The 20,209-nt window shown below is 33.1% G+C and overlaps 1 non-coding gene across 1 annotated transcript; it reads right to left on the bottom strand.

The window, feature by feature from the left end:
* Positions 1-19,431: 19,431 nt before the first annotated feature.
* Positions 19,432-19,509, bottom strand: Trnal-caa. The gene is given in 2 exon segments: positions 19,432-19,467; positions 19,473-19,509. It is a non-coding gene; the product is annotated as a tRNA-Leu (tRNA).
* Between the last annotated feature and the right edge of the window lie 700 nt (positions 19,510-20,209).

The raw sequence follows: 20,209 nt of genomic DNA, 5'->3' as shown, positions 1-20,209 counted from the left end.
ATCCTTAAAATTAATAAAATCGTCAACATTTTTTAACAGCATGATAATATAACTCTTTACGAAGAAAATAAACCGAAAATCGTTACTGTAGGGCTATCCGCTGAGAAGATCTAGCCAATTTTCGAGAGCGCCTTTTTTTCAAAAAATCGATATATCTCGAAAAATAATTAATATTTTTAAATTTTTCAAAAATGTACTTTTTTGGCTTGCCGCGGGCTATGCTTGCAGTAAATAGCAAATATGGGCACGTAAATGTAAACGAGTTATAGAAGAAGAGAAAAGAGAAGATTTTTAACGGTTTTTTCGATATATTTCGAAAAGTAACAAAGCAATCGATACTTTCAAAAAATCAGTGGATAGATCTTTTTGAAACCTACAACTTTCTCATTTAAAATTTTTCAATCCGTGCTATTTTTTTTAGTTATTTTAGAAAAACCGTTTTTTTCAATTTTGCGATTTTTTTAACCATGTTCGCCATATTGGATCGAGTTTAAAGAACAAGAAACTCAATTTAAAATTTAATTTTCTATACGGTCATATTTTTTTTTGTCCAGGTAATAATTTCTGCAAATTTAACATTAATCCTTGACAGAATGCTTGAACTAATTAGCGCACAGATTTTTTGGCTTGTATATTATTTTGTAGATTTTGTTGTTACCCGATATATTTTGCGACATTATAAAACAGTATTTTTCAATACTACAGTTAGAGAAGGTGGATATTATACGTGAGTAATTAATTTATTGCGTATGTTGTTCCCTAACCTAATCGGTTTTTTAATTTTAGGTTAAGAACGTGGCATATTCATTAGAACATGATACATTCCTTCTGGAGGCCTATTTTCGTAGTGGATAAAACAATGATAATGGTTGGAAATATTCGATGAATTCGTGTCATTTACAATTTCAAGAACAATTTCCAAATGTTGAAATTGATTATGAAATTGCTTCGAGACACGTGAAGAGATTAGTGAAACGCTTCCATAACACTGGAAGTGTTTGTAGAGGAAAATCTCCAGGCAGAAAGTCTATTATCACAGAGGAAGTCATGCAAGATGTAGAAAACCGCCTACGAGCTAGTCCAATCAAATCATTACGTCAGTTATCTGCTCAAACAGGTAATAGCAAATATTTCTTCTACAATTTATATCTTTATTCCTAAATTGTTTATAGGAATATCATACGGATCATGCCATAAAGCAGTAAGGAAGTTGCATTTTCATCCTTATAAAGTTAGTGTTGTGCAGGAACTACTTCCGTTAGATTTTGGAAAACGTGTGCAATACTGTAATTGGTTTAACGAAAATCTGAATGACGACCATATTCTAGAACTAACATTTTTTTCTGATGAAGCATGGCTTCATTTAAGTGAGTACGTAAACTCCCAAAATTATCGCTCTTGGAACACAGAAAACCCAAATATTTTGCGTGAAACAACTCTGCACCCTATTAAACTTAGTGTTTGGGTAGTTATGTCACGTAGAAGAATAATCGGACCATATTTTTCCCGTGAAAATGTAACTGGGCAGGTATATCGGCAGCAAATATTGTTACCATTTTTTGAGAAACTTCACGACGATGACATCCATTATGGATACTTTCAGCAAGATGGCGAAACAGCTCACACCTCTAACGAGACTTTAGAGTTGATTAGAGAGTATTATGATGATCCAATAATTAGTCGAGATAGATGGCCACCACGTTCTCCTGACCTTACACACCTAGACTATTACTTATTTGGTTTTTAAAAAATTCAGTATTTGCTCAACGGTTACACACGATTGAAGAACTTCAGGAGGCAATTACAAACGAAATTAGGAGTATTACACAAAATGTTTTACGGAATGTATTTAATAATATGAAAAGGAGAATTAATACCTGCTTGAACAAGAATGGACATCATATTGAACATTTATTGTAAAACTATAGATATTTTTTTAAGTTATCCATATGGATTTTTGTAATTTTAGGATAAAATATTCAATAAAATGTGAAAAAATTCCAATTACTCTGTTATTACATAAGTATTGCATGTAACTGTTGCTTATTGCTCTCGGTCATATAGACAATCCTGCCGTCTAACATAATCAAGCACTTCCAACTGTTTACATTTGCTTGAAGCAAATGTTTTTGAGACACTTTTGCTGAATTTCAACAGCTAACAAAAATGTTTAGCGTAAATTTTTGGGTCGGATCGCTTGCGCTGCATATTCAGAAGTGTGAAAGAAATAGCTGCAAAATAGTCGTCTTATAAACATACAGCAGTTTGCTTCGATGAAAAACAGCAGGTTGCAGCTTGCAGTGTATCGCTGTATAGCTGAATCGTCTTAGATGCCAGGAATGTTGCAACAATAGTGCTTCCCTTTTAAAATTAAATCAAAACATTCTAAACATAAAATCGCTGCAGCACTTATTGGTCCATCAGTATTGTTTAATTTGTCAAATAGCTTTGATTTTTGTTAAATAATTGATATTTTTATTATGAATTTCCATTTTGACAATAACCTAATTTATTTGACGTTTGAACGTAATTATTTGTTTATCATTAAAATCCCACAACCTGCGCTCATGATTCTAGTATTGGTATCAAAAACTGGTATGCCGCACATCTAAAATCAGTATGAGGCGGCAGGGTCAATCATTCTCGATCACCCTGTATAAGTGTGTGTAATGGAAGAACAAAAACATCTCAAGTCGCGATGGTTTGTCACTCAGCGAGCAAGTATTTCGTGGATCAGCCAATTGGGAATATTGGACAGGTTTTAGAATGTGACTACTGTGGTCAGGATCATTCAGCGACAAATCGGGACGTTGTGAGTATGTAATTATTCCACAAACCTCGCCTAAAGGACCCCGCACAAAATTAATGGAAATTGGGTCCCTCTAAATTTGGCTGGAATTGTGATATGTTGTCGTGTGCGATTTTGGCTGTAGGACTGTGTAAGCTTCACAAAGTTTCAAGTTGATGGATTCAAAAACTGAGGCATGTAATGAATTTTGACCAGTGGGTACAATGATTTTGGAATCGCTGAACCCTAATTCTTGGATAGCTTAAATATTTATGGTCACCTGGAGATCAGGTAAAGGTCGTTTCAAGGTTAAACTGAAGAAAATACTTGTATTGAATTTTGACCAGTGAGTGTATAGGTTTTTGGGCTCACAGAATCTGAATCTGGGGATAGCGTAATCCTAAAGGTCACCTTCAGGTCAATTCAAGGTCATTTCAAGATGAAACTAGAAAGAAAACAAGAAAAGGCTTGTATTGAATTTCAACCAGTGCGTATACAAGTTTTTTTGGGGGGAACTGAATTTGGGGATAGCTTAGCCCTACAAGGTCAAATTTAGGTCAAGTGCAAATCATTTCAAGGTCAAAGTAAAGAAAAGGCCTTTCACAAATGTTAACCTGTAAATATTGCTATGGGTATAAATATGTATTTGTGTTTGCGTCAATATTTTTATGAGTAGTGATATGTATGGGTATGTAATATGTTTGTGTAAAGGTTTATGCTGTAATTTAGGTTGTCAATTTTACCCTGGCTAGCTTTCGACCCTTCTCAGTAGTGAGTTCTAGTGAGGTACAAACTCTGCAGGAAACCACACAACACACCACACTAAACAAAAGATATTATTTAGAAATTAATATATTAATGTCAGACACAATTTAAGGAATATTTGGAATTATCCTATAGCACTTTTGTAACACTTTGAGAAATATTTTATATAATTGTATTCAATTCTATTTATTATAATGTATTGTTGGTTGCCTATAGCTTAAGCGATACATTTTGATCTTAAAATTTCTTTCTCAATGTGTTACTGAGCTTACTTCAAATCTTAATATCTATCAAATTTTAAAATGTCCAAATTTTTATAATTATTCAAATAGTGAAATTAAATTTATTTAATATCAATCTGGAATGAAGATTTTGTGTTGATATCGAATTTATTTTCAAGAAATAATATTTAATCTCTTTTGCTAGCTAGTGGTTTCTTATACGATTTTGTAATACTTTGTGCACAAAGTTACCTCTGTATGTCTTGTCAATATTTTTATGGTCGAATTGACTTCCCTCTTCTACTCGGCCTGGATATTGTCCTGGAATCCTCGTCTTTTTGCTGTTAATGGATATCCGGAACCTACTGCTTACTTTATTTGTCTGGAATATAAAATATTTTTCTAAGTTTTACAACAATTATTTCAAACTTTCTCTTCACCGTGTCTTATTCAAGTAGAATTTTAATTTAATTTTTATAAATAACTATCAATAATTTGATTTCATCTCAGTATGTATGCTTTTGAGGTCGCTGAACCTGAATTCGCTGATAGCTTAGCCCTATAAGGCTTATAGGGTTAAGCTATTCCCACACCGACATACAGGCCACTATAAGATGGACGAGCATCGCGAGCCTTCGCTGGATGATCATCCATCCAAGTACTAACCGCGGACAGCGTTGCTTGATTTTTTATATCAATGACATGATGCCAAGTTGCCAGGTCTAACTCGCGCAATACATAATAATTATGTTTCAAGATCCCAATGACATGCGATATCGATAAAGAATAAATATTAATAAAATAAATTTATCAAAACTCTTACTTTTAGGTTTGAAAATAAATATTTTGCATTATAATATTCTCAAAAAATTGAATGACACATTTGTTAGATAGGAAAATTTAAGAGTCTATTAAAAATAGAAATTTAGTTGAAAGGCATTTTCCCGATAATCCCCACCATATTAAACGGTTTTTCTTCTAAATTTCTAAGTGCACTGGTTGTGAATACGTATAATTTGCAATTAGTGGCTTATGTATTAAAGTTTCTAAGGTCTTCGCAACAAAGATGTTTTATGGACTCATGGATTTTGCCAACCTTCGACTGTAGTGCTGGATCATCACCTTCCGTGGTGTGTTTAAGTAATATAACCTCCATTGACAGGCACTGATCGACAGCATTTCCCAACACGTAACATAATTAAATCTTATCGACTTAATAAATATGAATTAAGAGAAAATACAATAAAAGATAATAATTTTTACTAGCAATTCACTTTTTATAGCGCGTGGGTTAGCATTGTTGATCATTTTTACACAGCAGAAGGCTGATTATTTGCAATTAATTATTGACATTAATGCATTTTATTATTTATGGAAATGATTTCTTTACAATGTTACAGAAAAAAATGATGATTTCTTTTCGTATCTCAACACAAAAACATCACTTTTACTCGATTTAGGACAATATACTACTTATAGAATTTTTCAGTCCTATTTATAATCTCTTAACACACATTGTTACTTGGAATATTTCAAAAGTCGAAATATCAAGTGTCACTAAAACCCAGGCGAATTTACCGTCTCCGGCAGGGTACCTAAAAGGCAAAAGCGGCTATCCCATAAGTGTGCGGGCGGGGTTGTTGTCACAACCCGCACCCTGCCTTACCACAAACAGCCATCGACTAGTAAACAATGCAATAATCATGGGAGTAGTCCTAGGAGGCTGGTAGGACTATTTGTTGAATTATGAGGAAGGAGCAGTAGCGGATGCTGAGGATTTTAGTGACACAGTACGTCATCAAAGTAATGGGTAAATTCCTCAGATTTAGGTATTTTTTTGGGAAAAGTAGTAGGTTGTACCAACTTTTATTTTTAATAATTATACTTTTATAGAAGGTTATTCTTCTGATTAGAAATCTTTCATGACTATCGTATAGTTTGATAAAAACCTGTGGTAATGATTCGGCTAAATAAAGAATGGGAATGAAGACATTCATTGAATTTGTATAAAAATCAACTAATGCTAGAGACACTGTAGGACGCTAGTATATTTTTTTGTACTGAGCCACATATTTTTTTAATTTATCGTCAGAAACGTGCACAAAACCTAATAATATTCAATATTAATTAATCCTCTAAACAATCAATTAATGAAAGACGAATCTAAAGTTAATGATATTCTTCGTTTTTGGAAATCTCGGTGTTGAGCTATCGAATTTAAAAACTTTTCGTCTTGGCAATCACAATTCTAACAGCAATAAACCAATTAAGGTATGTTTGCCGAATGCTGTGGATCTGTTGGGTGCTCAAAAATAAAAAGATACTTACAGATCGCCATATTAGTTTTAGTCTGTTACTAGTTGTTTAAATAATTTGTGGGTCTGAGAAAAAAAGCAAATAAATTAGGTCAAATAAACCCTTATGAAGAGGAACCAGTTCTCATCTCAAATTTAATTAAACTATTTTTTCTTAACCATTAATGTTAAGTATGTGATTTTTGATGCAGCAAAGTAGTTTGATAAAAATTGTTCCTTCCGGTGAAGAGGGCATATAAAAAATAATAATTGTGTATCATTGTATTATGTGCACTTTGTGAATACAATAAGCATTATGTTGGAGAGAAATTACATAAAAAATTTGGGTGTAATAGTTGTTATTTACACCATAAAGGAGTCGAGGACGATTTTGCGCCCAAGTGGAGCGAGGGTTGGCAATAGAGTCCGAGCCCAGCTCTTTATGGTTCATGAAATAAAGATTAAGTTTTATTTTTTTGACATTTCTTAATCAATTCATTTTGACATTATTCGAAATCTTTCAGTCGCCTTGTTTGTTTGGATTTTGTCGTTTCTAAGGTGTTTATAAACAAAGCCACATAAAAGTTGCAATTTTGCTTGTTTTGAATTAATATTTCTAAATGAGTGATTTTCAAATAGAAAGTGCAGCAAATGCTGCCTGCGAATTTTTATTGCCCGAGAAGTCGAAAGTGCGCTACAAACAAAAATAATGGTCTTTCTGAAATGTCACTGCTTGCATATTTCATGGAGAAGTCAAGAACTTTAAAGTCACTAGCGAGTTTGTGGAGGTCATTGAGTATTCAATGATTAAGTCAACTATTTTCATAGAGGAGAACGTGGATATATCAAAATACCCCAACCTGAAAGCACATTTTTGATACGTAAAAATGACGGCTATACACCTAAAACGTCAAACGTTTTTACAAGAGAACAAGTCAACGACTTTCTCGTTCTGGCACACGATAACACATATTTGCTAATGAAGGTAGTGATGGTCTTAGGCATTACAGGAGCATGCCGTTCTGATGAGTTATGCAAACTTACTTTGGACAATGTCAATTTCAAAAATTTCGTTGACATTATTTTAGTTACAATTCCAAATTCTAAAAATGATATGTCACGTACGTTTACAATTACTTCTCCTATGTGTTCTGTTTCTCACCTAGAAATTCTCAAAAAATATATCAAGATTAGATTGGAAATTAAAACTGAAATTTCACGCTTTTTTATGCGCTATCTAGCAGGTAAATATTACAACCTACCAGTCGGCAAGAATACCCTTTCTATGATTTCCAATAAGATTGCACAGTTTTTGGAACTAGAACATCCTGAAACATATACAGGCCATTCATTCCGAAGAACATCGGTAACGTTACTGGCTTATACAGGAGTCTATGTATTTGCATTCATTAAGAGACGTGGTGGGTGGAAATCAGTCACAATTGCAGAAAGTTGTATTGCTGTTTGCTGTATTGTTTAAGTAACAAATATGAAATAGCCAACAGGATTCTTTACAATGACACTTCAACTCCAGGTTCTAGTAGTATGTCGCATCATGCTGCTTTAATGGATCAGTTAGATAATATTGAGCCTCCGGGAACTGAAATGGAGCACTCAAATCATTTTAAGAAAAATGTGACAATTAGTAAACTCGAGAGGAATAATTATCGAGATTTTATAAATGTTACTAAATATAATTGTACAATTACTATAAATATTCATTCATAATAATTAATAAAATGTAATGTTCATCAAATAGTTCTATTTATTTGTTCATAAAATATGCATTTATAACTCGAAATCGCTCTTTTCTCTAGGGAGGTAAGTTACCTAACTTACATCCCGTTGTCCATAGCAACTTCCACTTCTACGGTAAAATCCACTTACTTCCTTAAAAACAATATATTAATAGTGTATTTACTATAGTGGGAACAGATAAAATAAATATTGAAACTTGATTAATTGGCAAATGACATTAGTCAAGGCAGGTAAAAAATTATATTAAACGACTTTGTTTTAGATTAAACATACTGACATTTAGTGTAGATTAGCTGACCCAACAGATGCTGTCCTGTCCAAATTTCAATAAACTTGTTTGTGATCTTTTTGTGAATTTTGAAAAGTTAATGAGAATGTGTAAACAAAGTAAAAATGAGAAAAAAACGTGTTTCTGAGTGATCATTGTGTCTATTAACGATTGTGGCCAATAAAAAAAAAGAATTATAAGAAATATGTCGTTCCTATCGCTAGTAAGATCGAGAGTGCGTACAAAAATATGATTTTTGCATTTTTTCCGAATTTTCCGACTTTCGTTTGTAATTGTCCCGAATTTTTTTTTCGTGAAAACTTTTCCAGGACCATAACGAACAAAACAAAAAAAGAATTACGCACATCCATCTTTCGAGTCGTGAGTTATGGTCTTGAGTTCATACAAAAATACCATAAAAAAAAGAACTTTCAGTTTTTCCAGAATTTTCCAATTTTCCGAGTAACTTTTTAAATTTTTCTTTCACTGATAACCTTATTCGGACTATTACGAACATTTAAAAAAATAGCTAAATCGATCCAACTGTTATTAAGTGATACGCATACCAACAAACTGCATTTAATTTTTATTTATATAAATAATAATTATTAAATAATAAAGTTAATTTGTCGAGTACTGAAAAACTATTCTACAAGATCTAAGCTCTCATATTTAAACCACTGATGTCAGTTTATTTCACTGCTTTTTGTCTTTTATGCTGAAAAGTTTCACCTCAGTCGGTTTTTCGAAGCAAATACATTTAAAAAAAAAAAGCAAACTTAACTGAGACGAACTAGGCAAATCGTTTTAAAAGCTGTCGTAACCAATTTACTGTTTAAAAAATCTTGACTGCTCCCACACCCGCCTTGAATTCGGCCTCAGCCTTGGCCATCCATTATTCCTTAAACGGGACACAAGAGTTGTCACATCTGCACCTATTGTAGTGAAGATGTTTCCGAAATCGCTACCTCCCTCCTCGTCATTGTATTTACCAAACAAATTGCAGCGGCCGTACCTACAAAACGGCGCGGCTATTCAGGGGGCCTTGTTTTGTGTTCACACGTTTGGCCTAAAATAAAACGAGACGTGAAGGGCCTTCCCGGAATGATGAATTGGCGTGACCATCGGTCAGTTCGGAAATCACTTTCAAAGGGTTGCAGGGGATTTGTGGACAAATGTCTTTCGCTTCAGACGTGTACTACGTTCTTTTAAATGTCTGAATAGCAGTGCTGGATGTTCCTAGAAATGACATTGAAGTGGGAAATAAAAGGTACTGTAGTAGAAAATTTGAAAAAAAAATACAGTGTCCGCAAATTACACCGACAACGTTTGCATGTCAGCGCATAATCTAAGGGTTAGTTCTAACCGAAAAGGCAGTTCTTAAAAAAAATAGTTCTAAAAGTTAAAAAGGGCAGTTGAAAAATTTGATTATTGGAAGTAGACCTCTTTTCTTATTTGTTTGTATAAAAAAATGCGAGTCTGTTATTTGCATAAATCGAATTTTTCGGGCACTTTCCGTGAGCCAGATTGTTAAGAAATTTCGAGAAACTGGGTCCGTAGCAAATCTTCAGAAAACCAATCCTCCTACCGAATTAATAGAAGTAAGAATTTTGGGCGAACTGACAATGAATCCACACCAATCCGGGCGATCGTTAGAGCGTACTACAGGGATCCCTGTAGTCGGATTTTGCAAAAACATCAATGGCATCAGTACAAAATACATTTTGTGCATTGTTTGAACGAGGATGATCCGGATCGAAGAATAGAAGTTTGTGATATCATGTCTAACAGAATTACAGAAAATAAAAATATGCTTTATAATATCTGCTTCATGATGAGTCTACGTTTTTTCTCAATGGTACAGTGAATAGGCATAATATTCGTTATTCGTCGGGTGAAAACCCTCATTGTGTTAGGGAATCGCACACTTTGTATCCAGAAAAGCTGGACGTCTGGGCAGAAATATTGGGTAATCACATAGTTGGTCCAGTTTTTTAGATGGCACTTTGACTGGAGCCTGCTATATACGTTTGTTGGAAGATCATATTGATCCCATGATCACAGAAATTCTGGAAAATAATGTTCACCTGGATGAAAATCTTGTGACGTTTCCATAAGACGAAGCTCCACCCTGTTTTATTTGGATCAGAATTTTCCAGGACGATGGATAGGTAGGCATGGGGATATAGAATGGCCAGCTCGATCTCCCGATTTGAGTCCAAACGACATTTTTCTCTGGGGACATATCAAATCAGTGGTTTTTGCAAGTCAAACCGAAAATCTTGAAGATTTAAGACAACGTATTCTAAACGAATGTCGGAATTTAACTCCAGAGGTTTTTGCAAATGTAAGGAGATATTTCGTAGACAGGCTCCATATTTGCCAAGAACAACTGGGTGCACAATTTGAGCATCTATTATAAACAATTTTAAATGTAAAAATATAAAATTTCAAAGATTTAATTTCAATGTTTTTTTCTTGAAAACGAATAACGATTTTTTTATTAGTTTTTATTTTTCGGACTCAAAGTCAGTATCAAAAGAGCTTTCAAACGATGTATCACACGTCCTGTAGTGCCATTTGAAATTTCAAAGTTGATACCTCGCTCTACGGAGGGGTGGCAACTGCAAAATAAGTAATGATGTCCCCCTCAAACTAAAAATCAACGTGTTTTTGAAATTTTTTCAAAACTTCATAGTAAACGAAATGTTCAGGTGGAAAGTTTTATATGGGATACCCTGCATAGAAATGTCTTCCAATAGACCTGGCAATTCATTACATAAAAAGTTCTTCAGTAAAGAAGGGCCCAATTAGTTGAATTAGTTGAAAAGTAGATTCTTTTTTTATTCCCATCAGACCATCTGTGAGAGTTGTGCATATTGTTCACTTCGTCTCGAGTAAACAGCGATTTAGAAGATGTTAGACAACATATTTTAATGAAAACCATGACTGGTCAAACAACTCTCTTTCTAAATAATACAATTGTTTGGTAAATTGTTTGCAAATGTTCATTTTGAACAATATACTGTCTGAACCTTTCAGTAGTTACTTAAAAATGATCATATATCTTTCAGTTCGAAGGTATGAGATGGGATGGCCTTCGGAAGTCAGCTCATCTCAATATTTACGACATTATTTTGCCAATAAGTCAGGTAGGCTGTTTTATTACAAGTCCATCAATTCCTATAGTCTACTGTTTACCTACAACCAAGATTGCTTCTGCTGCAGGTATAAGAACGATTCATATACTGGATGTTTTGGAACCAAATACCTAAATTTTAGTGGTAGCAGATTTTTGCTTACCTAATACAGATGATACAATAATTCGATAGCAAAACTTCTGCAAGATGTTCGCTGATTAAAATTAATACTTACAGAAAATTTAGATAAATTAGGATAAATGAAGGTATATTGATATATTGATAATACTCATTTTTATGTCTTCTAAAGCAGTTGATGGATATTGGCGATATTTATACAAAAATCGTGTAAAGTTGATCGAATGTACTTTCAAATAGCATGTCCAGCATTTTTTTGGTCATTTTACTAGGTTTCTTTCGTAAGTACACATATTCTGTTATTAACTCTCACTTGTTAAATTATATTACAAAAAAAATATAGGTATATAAGATGATAAAAGTATTTTTCTGATATTTGCAATATATTTTCTAATGATTCACACAATACATTGTTTAATAGTTTCCACAAAAAAGTATTTATGAGTGCATTTCCTTTCCTAACAGGGATCACCTTTGAATTTTATTGATTGTCCTGTTTCTTCTAATTATTTCAAGTCATAAATTATTTTGTATGGTAATGTGGACATAAATAAAAATATTTACAAAGAATATATGCCTCCAATTATATTAATTAGTTTTTATTTAACAAATAATATGATAAGAAAATATATAAAATAATAAAAGTTTATATATTATAATTATTATTAAATACATTTGGGAGCATTATTGTCAATAATTTTTAAGCTGGTTTGTTGGCTGGTTGTTGGTTTGTCCATATTTCTTAATATTGTGATATAAAATGTAATTATAGCAACTGTTAAAGATATTTACTTCTTATTAATCTTATTAACTTTAGACGCAGCAGATATGAATAACATATGTATTAGGTACAGGATGATTCACCATATTTTGACCCACCATTAACTTTTCGGTTAATAGTTAATAATTTGGTTTTGAAATACAAAAGTTGGACAATACATGCTCTTTCAGGCATTTCTGCCTTTTTTCCAATTACGTAAAGATTTACAGATATAGTTGTAATATATTTTGACATATCGTATATAGTCCAAAATGCCTATAGGTATTTTAACTAAATCTCACTAATGAAGCCGTGAGAGGCCTAATTAATTACTCATGTACAATGCTATATGGTAGGCCGTGACAGTGACAGGTAATGTCATGACAACATTGTTATTGTTTGATAGTTTGTATTATTATTTAATTAAAATGGGTTACACAGAAGTAGAAAATTTAAATATTATAGGAATTTAATTTAATTCTTAATATTTCAATTTTCTACTTCTGTGTAATCTATTTTAATTAAATAATAATACAAACCGTCAATAAATAACAATATTATCATGACATTACCTGTCACTGTCACGGCCTACCATATAACATTTTCTATGAGTAATTAGGCCTCTCACGGCCTAATTAGTGAGATTTAGTTAGAATACCTATACGCATTTTGGACCACATCAATGTCCGATATGTTAAAATATATTACAACTAAATCTGTAAATCCTTATGGAATTGGAAAAAAGGCAGAAGTGCCTGAAAGAGATCTAACAATTACAAGATATCTTATTCTCTTAATAAAAAAACAGTCTTTTCTTTTTTTAATAGTATCTCTCTTATTGTTAGAGATGGACAAAACAAACCTTATATGAATATACTCGACAAGGAACGTTCTATTCAAATATGTAAAAATATGCAGGATGTTCCATTTAAAGTTAATATCCGCGGCCGTTTTGTCTGGACTTCATTTGTTTTTGAAATATCATTTTCGAAATATTCATAAAACTTCGTGCAACTTTTGTATTTTACATTTTTTTATAACTCTTAAAACAAAAAAGGGGGGGGCAAAATATAGTGAATCACCCTGTACACTAAATGATTCAAAAACTTATTATTATTATTTATAACACAACACCTAAGGTGATCTTTTCACAGTTGTTTCATTCGGGGCAATGCTTCTACCGAAAATTCCATACACACAGTCTCAGCTACACACTCTCCGCATTGTAATGAATTTTCACAATCTTCCACTCACCTATCCGTCATATAGTGCTCTATTTTGTGCAACCGCAATATGGTTACTAAAACATGTAACCCTGCACAATGATGCCAACTCTTTAGAATGAAAATGACGCACAATTAAAATCTTTACTTTTTAAATTATTTATTTATCACGATCCTTATATATTCCAATACGCTTTCCAGTACAAATAAAAAAATCTTATTACGGTCCTGATTGTTACTTCCCTATTCAAGGTCACCAAAAGCGGCTGAATAAAGATCAAAGCCAACCTTATAAGCTTATGTCATAAATTATAAAAACGTATCGCAAAACTTATTTTTATTATTCTTAGTCCCATGATTTCTTTTCCAGGTACTTACCGGGTGCTGTAATGGAGCTCCACAAGTGCAACGCTCATTCTTGGTAGCCGGATTTTTAAACAAATCAAGCGAGTAGGCTCGCTTTATAAACGGCCTCAATCCACCAGGTAATTAGTAAACCAGTTCTACTAGTTAATACTAATCTCAGCAGACGTTTGATGCCCAGATCAATTCCGTTTTTTAAAATAATTTGTTCCATTTGCATTGCCTTTGTTTATAAATAGCTGGCAAGCCGGCCACTGAGACCGTCCGGCTACCGCTCCGGTAGGAATACGCTTCATCGCGTGCACTAAGTGTTAATTAAGCACAAGCTGGTCTTATAAATAATTCATAACCCCCCCGACTTTTCAGTGGATATCAGAAGCTTTTCTTCGGGGCGAATTTCAAATGCATGTACGGACGTAAACGCTAGTTCTTACCGGCTACCACCAAATTAATTATTATCGCTACTGCAACTACCGTATCTGTGTGCAACAGTGGCGGCCGATGAAAATAAAAGTTGATATATTTTGATAATGGAGCATGAGACCAATATCAATTTTTGTGGGAATATTTCTATGCTCACAATGAGAAAAGAAATGAGAAAATTAAAAATTAAAATTGTGCATATTTGTGCATAATATATTTCTTCGTAATCAACTGATAGATATAATTTTTTTTTCGTATTTAAATTTTATTTTGACACTAACATTCTATTGTTCAAACTTCATAATACCTACTACAACTTTATAAAAAGAAATGGTAAAATGGAGAAAACTAAAAAGGGACTGTTTGTATATGTATAGGAAAAATAAAAATAATTTGCAAATATATGTCCAATTTATTTTTTATTTCCAAAATATTTTTCGAAATTTTTTCCTCATGAAAGTTCTATTCGTGGGCATAGAAGTCAATATTAGTCTCACAATTTATTAATAGCTGTTGTACATTGACAATTTATTCATGAATAAATTGACGAAGTTCTTCATGAATTAATTCACGAATTTATTGGTACAGTGTGGTTTTACACTGCTACAGACTTTGTCAAGTTTTTTGACGTATGACTCAGTTCTACCAACGAATCAAAGAAGGAAATACATTTCAAAAAGTCACCTTTCCACTCATAATTGTAGTAATACAACAGCGGTACCGTTCTGACACGTATTATACAGGGTGTCTCATAATTAGCTGCCAACCCTGAACAGGCCGATTCTATGATCAAAACTAAGTAAAAAAGTTCATATGAACATGGGTCCGGAAATGCTTCCTAAGGGCACAGGGACCTATTGAAGAGGGAGGAATGGAAATCATTTTTTTTGCAATATCTCTCAATCGCGTTGTGATAAATGAATGAAATTTGGTATACACAGCTAAATTTTGATGAGCAATTTGATGGACTAATCCATTTATTTCCACAAGGTCCATTGGGGTGGGTACGGGGGGGCCCTTGGTACTTTGCGTGTGTAACTTTTTCATCTTTGACTTTTTAACAAATTGGACAGCAAATTCCGTTTTCCCGAACTGTTTTACGTTAAAAAGGTACTCTTGTTTCAAATCGTTATCTTTAACGGTTTCTGAGAAAATCGCTCTTGAATTAATCCCACTTTGGTCAATTTCATAGTAATTTAAACAAAAAAAATTTTTTTGTTTAAATTTAATCTAATTTTAATAAAAAAATAATAATAAAAAATTAAATTAAATAAAAATTAATCCTTTAAATGGAAAAGAGAGGAAAGGAAAATTATTATTATTATTTTTTGTTTAAATTACTATGAAGTTGACCAAACTGGGATTAATTCAAGAGCGATTTTCTCAGAAACCGTTAAAGATAACGATTTGAAACAAGAGTACCTTTTTAACGTAAAACAGTTCGTGAAAACGGAATTTGCTGTCCAATTTGTTAAAAAGTCAAAGATGAAAAAGTTACACATACGATTTGGATGAAATTTTTAAGGTTTATTAAAACAATTATCAACGGGACCGATTAGATTTGATCCAGAATTTTCAGGGGCGTACCCAGCGAGCAAGTCGTTTTTTTTTGTAGGTTCTCGAAAACGAAGCGAGACCCTAAAAAGTATTAGAGACACAAATGTACTATTTTTACCTGTACACACTGTATCTCGGAAACGAGGCACTTGCGAACCCATGTTCATATGAACTTTTTTACATATTTCGCAGAGCAAAATCCCCTAGGCTTTTGTCACTTCAACTCTGAAACACCCGATGTATATAATAATTGGTATCATCAGATATAAAATATTATGTACACCTATATTTAATTGAAAACAAAACAAAAATATTATTTGTTCTTAAATCGTAACATACATTAACAAAATATTATTAAAATGCTGTGCAGGTTGTCCTCTGTCGCTTGTAAACACACATTGGTCTGAACCTCACTTCTTAAAAAATATCGACTTCTCTTCACTTTGATAGGCCACATTCGTTTAAATTAAATTTGTAAGATTTTTATATTTAGAGACCTAAGCATAATGTTACTTTTACACAAATAGGTGCTAGTAAATATGTAATATTAGTTGATACGTTTTAAAGAAAAACACAAAACAACTATGTTTAAATAAGCTTCTATTTACGTCCCATACACAACAATGGTACCAAATTCTGTTTAAACGGTTATATCTTATTTACTTTTTGAGATTACTGACAAACTATGTATTATTGGAATAGGTATTTTTAGCTAGGAAATAGCCAACTGTACCCTTCATTGGAAAATATAGTATGAATCGAAAACAGTCAGTTATTAAAAAAATTAAGTAAACGACTCTTTCCTATGTGAAAAAGTCTAGATACAGAGTCAACATTTCAGAAACTTCTAGCCGTAGCGTCTACGAAAGTCACCGAAAATAGCAGTATTTTCGTCTTTTAACTAGAAAACTAAATGCTCGCTCAAAATGTGGTCATTGTTGACGACGACCACAATTTTCTAACTTTATCTTGATGCTGATAAGGATGTTACTATTTAATTGAAATATTTGTATTGGTGATTTAATTTTTATCTCTAAGAATAGGACAGAAAATATAACATTCTCCAATTCCAAAGCATGCTATTGTACTAAGCAACATTTGAATCAGTTTTTGTCAAATTCAGAAGAAACTACTAAAAACTGATATGAAATCTAAGAAAAAGTTCTTTATGCTGTAGATTTTCGGTGAATGCTGTATTGTATTATTATTAACTATAAATATATTGGAGTTAATATTTATTTTATCGGGTATTCTTAATTTTAGAGTACCGCTATCAGCGCTGTGAAGATGACAATGTGTGACAATTTAATTTACAAAAATTTGGAATTAATTTCCATATTTGCATCCCTTGTATGCACATTTCAGTATTTGACAATAACCCCCTGACGTTCCTCAGATGAAATTCCGCAAAGAAATCCCACGCAATCGGATATGCACAGCCGACTGCAAGACGGTTAATCCGATTATAAGAAGTATTTAATTTAAACGGGGCGCTAATGAATTGAGGCGTGTGTTACGCGACGCCACCTGTCGATCAGCTGCATTACCTGCACCTGGACAGTTACCTTCTTAGCAGCCTTCTTGACCGTCTCTGTCTGTCTCATTTATACACTGAAAGGAATGATTACATAAATACATATAGCCTTACGGGTACTATCGTCTGTAAATGTGACGGCTGTATCGTAAAAAATGCTTTAAATTGCAACTTGATTATATTTGCTAGTTATTAAAAATTCTCAAGACAAGTCCGAAAAAATCTGCTTTTCCCCATGGTTTTAAAGATAAACTATTTTTTTTCTATATTTTATACCTAATTAATTATTCCACTTATTTCAATTATTACATCATTGATTCAATTCAGATTTAATTTGAATGGCATTATATCTATTACAAATGTCTGATATTTGGGTGTCTATTTATAAAAATGTAGGATCTAAGATCAAAAATGTACTCTTTTTGTCTAACGTACTGTCATATCCATAGTCCTGAGTGATTCTGAGTTTCCCCAAACTTTCGAATCTGAACAAGTTGTTTAAACCCGATAAATTAGAACACCCAAAACCGCTGCAAGTTTCTTTTGGGTGCTGACAGAACCATTTCTCTTCTTTGTTTAACACCGGCACCATCGGGAACTGAACATGACTGAGTTTTGACGTGCTGATTGGACAAAAAAAGTTCCTGTCAGTGTCAGTATGTGCCCGGAATATTTATTTACACCATAAAGGAGGTAAGTATTATTTACCAGTCGAGGATGATTTTGCGCCCGAGCGGAGCGAGCACTGGCAATAGAGCCCGAGACTGGTAAATTATACTTAACTGCTGCATGGTGTATAACATTTTATCTGCTCGCACAGTTCTTTATGGTCCATAAAATGAAGATTAGGTTTTATTTTTTGACATTTCTTAAGCAATTCATTTTGACATTATTCGAAATCTTGCAAAGTCGCCTTGGTTGTTTGGATTTTGTCGTTTCTAAGGTGTTTATAAACAAAGCTACCTACATAAAATTTGCAATTTTGCTGGTTTTCAATTATTATTTCTAAACGAGTAATTTTCAAATAGAAAGTGTAGCAAATGCCGCCTGCGAATTTTTTGGCCCGAGAAGGCGAAAGTGCGGTACCGACGAGCATATAGAAATTTTAAAGAATGGTGCCAGAACCAAAAATAACCCAAAAATAAACCAAATATACTGGTGTTTCTGAAATGTCACTGCTAGCATATTTCATGGAGAAGTCAACAACTTTAAAGTCACCGGCGAGTTTGTGGAGTGAATACTTAATGATTAAGTCAACTATTTTCAGAAAGGAGTACGTGGATATATCAAAATACCCCAAGCTGAGAGAATTTTTGGAACGTAAGAATGACGGCTATAAATACACTTAAAAAGTCGAACGATTTTACAAGAGAACAAGTCAACGATTTTCTCGTCTAGGCACCTGATAACACATAAAAAAATATATCATTAGATTGGAAATTAAAACTGAAATTTCAAGCTTTTTTATGCGCTATCAAGCAGGTAGATGTTACAACCAACCAGTCGGCAAGAATACCCTTTCTATGATTCCTAATAAGATTGCACAGTTTTTGAAACTAGAACATCCTGAAACATATACAGATTATTTATTCCGAAGAACATCGGCAACGTTACTGGCTAATAGAGAATTTTGATGTATTAGCAATTAAAAGACATGGTGTGTGGAAATCAGCCACAATTGCAGAAAATTATGTTGCTGACAGTTTAAGTAACAAAAATGAAATAGCCAACAAGTGCTGTTTTAATGAATCAGTCAGATATTCATTCATAATAATTACTAAAATGTAATGTTCATCAAATGTTTCTATTTATTTGTTCATAAAATATGAATTTATAACTCGAAATCGCCTTTTTCCCTAGGGAGGTAAGTTATCTCAATTACCTCCCATTGTCCATAGCAACTTCCACTTCTACGGTAAAATCCACTTACCTTCTTAAAAATAATAAATTGACAGTCTATTTGCTATAGTGGGAGCAGACAAGAGTTTTACCTGCTATACACACGATATTTAAATTATACAATATGTAAAGAAGTCCTAAAAATGTTCGTGTCTTGGTTCATTTGTAATCCCTGATTTTACTTAACCTGATTTTTTCTTGATGTGTGAAAAAAAATAAAATAAAATAAATTAAATATATTAACTTTACATAAAGAAAATCTTGAAAATTAGTTAAATGTGAACAAGGATTTAAAAAAGTGGGCTCATGTAGGATTCGAACCTACGACCTCCGCCTGGAGAGTTGAGTGCGGTGCTCTAACCACTGAGCTAACGAGCCTGTTAAAAAAAAACTACAATAACAGTTACACTCGATTATATTATGAGCGCATCCGCATATTGGCCTTGAATTTTACGTGGTTTGTTCTAAATTTAGTCTTGATGGTGGTTAAATTCAGATAAGTTCATAAAATTCCCTCATTCATAAAATTATTGTTATCTGAGTAGGCTGCCGCAGCCTATCCAGCGATCGAGAAAAGCAATGTTTAGAAAGTGGCGCCCTCTTCCAAAAAAGTGAACGGGGACTCCGTCATGCAGTAACCACATATTTTGCCGAACATTTAATGGCACGTCTTCCAATAATTCCAGCAAGCGAAGTGTTGTGGGTGTTACGTACACCATTTCGACTGAAACATGCTTCATCGGTAACAAGTATTTGCGCTGTAAATTGAGGATTTCTTGCATGTTTCCGAAGAAATTATTCGCAATGATCCCGATGTAGTGGAAACCCTCAAGAGTAAGCCTCTGTGGGCATTTTCGTTTTCTTCAGCGCCTCAGAACATAACTTACGAGTATGTAGTTTTGATTATTCAAATATCTTCAAAATTTTCAATTTAAAACCTTCAAATAATAAAAAATAGAAGTTCAAAAATGGTATTAAACTGTTTAGAACGTTTTGCTACGCTATTCCAGCCTCTAAAACTCTACTAGTCAGAAGTCAACAAATGTCATATCTGGAAAGGCAGCAACTCTTAATCTCA

The sequence above is a fragment of the Anoplophora glabripennis genome, unplaced genomic scaffold (genome assembly GCF_000390285.2).
Source record: "Anoplophora glabripennis isolate ALB-LARVAE unplaced genomic scaffold, Agla_2.0 scaffold1155, whole genome shotgun sequence".
In the NCBI taxonomy this organism is placed as follows: Eukaryota; Metazoa; Arthropoda; class Insecta; order Coleoptera; family Cerambycidae; genus Anoplophora; species Anoplophora glabripennis.
The sequence above is the reverse complement of the archived record's forward strand: the minus strand, read 5'-3'. Positions and strand labels throughout refer to the sequence as shown.